The following is a 2,588-nucleotide window of genomic DNA, read 5'->3' as shown; positions in this document are numbered from 1 at the left end:
CTAACATAAACCATACTTGATTGAAATGACCCGAAGTAATCCTGAGGGTTGAACGTCCATCCTGAAACATTTTGTAAGCTTCTGGATCAATCAAAGCGGTTGAATAATGTCTACAATGAGAGACAATTCTCTAGGTTTGTTTATGCCTAAAGATTTCATTGAAGGTCTGGGGAATTCTGATGGAGTCTGATGTCAGAGCCAATGCCAAGTGAAACTACTGCTCAAGTAGAACCTTCATCTCCAGAGAATCTACCAAAAATATGCCGACAAGATAATAATTTCCTGTAAAGAGATAATGGAACGAAATGAGTCACAAAAATGTATACAGATTATTTGACAAATATCTTTGAGACTGATGGATTCATCGTAAAATGTCAAGATAGCACGTTTTTGTAAAAACTCATCAGTCCCTGAGATATGTGCTGAATAATCTCCCTGGAACTCAGTGGTGTAACAGAGAAGTCTAAAAATTTTCCATAGGCCTAAGGACCAAATCCTGTTGATTGATCCACCAGTTGAAAGACTGTTAGATTATAAAATTTAAATGTCAATAAATTTCTCCCAAGAATAGAACTGTTTCACAGGGCTTTGCAATATTTATAAAAATCTTATGCTCAAGTTAGGTTAGTTATTTCATTATGCTGTTGAATACATGGGGATAAAGTTATCCTAATGCTAGTTACCTGGGCTGAGAGCCCTCGAATGCAGGGATAAACCAACAATTACTTACCACCTCACTCTGTCCGCAGAATGTCCCTCATCGTTCACTGCTGATTTTCCCCGGAGTTTTCTTCTAGAAAACCGATGGAGTCGTCATAATGCTTCATCAATGAATCTCACACGTTAAGGGCATTATTCTCCCATGAATTAATTCTTCCATTAATCGCTATTGGTGATTTTTCATGTAATATTGTTACACTCGTTACTATAGTATACTGCTGCACAATATTGAGGTTAATGTAAATGTTCAATGGGCGGTAATTGAACATATCCATCGATAGAGTTCATTGAGAGGAAACACTGTCACACGGCTGAATAGTAATCATCGATGATTGTCGTCAATATCATTATTATTATTCAATGATGAACTAATTATTATTAAACAGCCTTCGGAACGGACTCCGCTCCAAAAATACTTCTGCATAGTAAATCACGAATTATAGCTGCTGGTAGTAAAATTTGGTGCTATAGTATATGCCACTCTTTTAACAATTGAGAGAAAATCAATTGAAAGGATCAACCTATCGATTACCTCAGCAGTGTCTTAGGGAGGAACAAACGACGAACAAACGATTCATCAGAAGGAACAATTTAAAATGATTAGATCTTTACGTGGGAGGGGCTAAATTGAGGAAACATGGGAGGAAAAAATAAAAAATCAATTATAAATAATTGGCTGGGGAACAAACGCTGAAAATCCTCGAACAATCAAGAACAATTGACGAACTATCGATTGCATTCGTCAAAAATCAATAATTATGGTAATGAGTGGCTAACTTTGGATGGGTGAATTAATGCTGATATTTACTGTGAGTTCTTAACAAAGAACTTCTTTCCTTGGGCACGAAAAAATCAATTAGTCAAGAATTTCTACTTCATGCAAGATGGTGCCGCCCCACACAGGACTACTGGAGTATTTGAAACACTTTTCCGTTTACGGCACTCGTGTGTTAGGTTTAGGTTACCCTAAGTATGCCCATGGGGGCATGGAATGGTCGCCTTACAGTCCTGACTTAAATCCCTGTGATTTTTGCCTGTGGGGTTTTCTCAAGGACAAGTGCTATGAAAAGCATCCGACGACTGTGGAAAAGTTGCAAGACGCAATTAGGGATGCTGTCTGAGCTATTGATGACAACATAATACAGCGCATCTATACCAGCTTCGAGCGTAGGATAGAGTTCTGTAGTACAAGTGATGGCGGACACTTGGAAGGGATTGTATTATAATTTGCCGAATGTTCTGTATATAATAAAGAAAACAACAATTATTTACACTTGACCATATTCAAGTTATTCGCAATTTACTTTTGTCACATACTATGGGACACCCTGTAAATGGAGTGGAGTGAACATTGAGTGTAATACAGGATACCACGATCAGAGGACGGAGAGGGGAGGGAAACTGGAATTGAATGGACAATGGGGTAAAATGGGATGGCGAAGTGAATCGGGCAGCGGGTTCGTTGGACAGCGGGGTACAACGAGATTCGAGGATGAATCTGACAGTGGGGCAAAATGGGATAGTAAGGTGGATTGGGGGAGGAGGGATGGGTGGGGGGAGGGGGGGTGTTGAATCGTGAGGTAAAACAGGACAGCGGGTCACTCAGACAGTGGGGTAAAATAGAATACCGGGGTGAATTGGAGAGAGGGGTAAAATGGGATAGTCCGNGGTAAAATGGAATACTGGGGTGAATTGGAGAGAGGGGTAAAATGGGATAGTCCGATTAATCGAATGGTGAGTGAGTGAGATGGTGGGGTAAAATGGGATAGCGTAGTAAAAAAAAATTTCTGCGCATGCTTGATAGTGATGCTTTTCATCGCTCCCTTTCACCCTATCATCTTATTTACCCCCCCCCCCCTCCTACCCCT

At 40.1% G+C, this 2,588-nt stretch overlaps 1 protein-coding gene and 1 long non-coding RNA gene across 7 annotated transcripts in view; one reads left to right on the top strand and one right to left on the bottom strand.

Annotated features, from left to right (window-relative positions):
- Positions 1 to 2,588, top strand: part of LOC107042106 (xin actin-binding repeat-containing protein 2) — a 233,570-nt gene that overhangs the window by 96,871 nt on the left and 134,111 nt on the right. The window lies entirely within an intron of this gene.
- On the bottom strand, positions 7 to 1,503 carry LOC107042108. Its single transcript, XR_001461131.2, has 3 exons — positions 1,253 to 1,503; positions 731 to 1,163; positions 7 to 282 (listed from the first exon to the last, which is right to left on the bottom strand). It is a non-coding gene; the product is annotated as an uncharacterized LOC107042108 (long non-coding RNA).

The sequence above is a fragment of the Diachasma alloeum genome, unplaced genomic scaffold (genome assembly GCF_001412515.2).
Source record: "Diachasma alloeum isolate Michigan unplaced genomic scaffold, Dall2.0 Dall_scaffold_00418, whole genome shotgun sequence".
In the NCBI taxonomy this organism is placed as follows: Eukaryota; Metazoa; Arthropoda; class Insecta; order Hymenoptera; family Braconidae; genus Diachasma; species Diachasma alloeum.
Note: the sequence above shows the minus strand (reverse complement) of the source record. Positions and strands in the feature narration are given on the sequence as shown.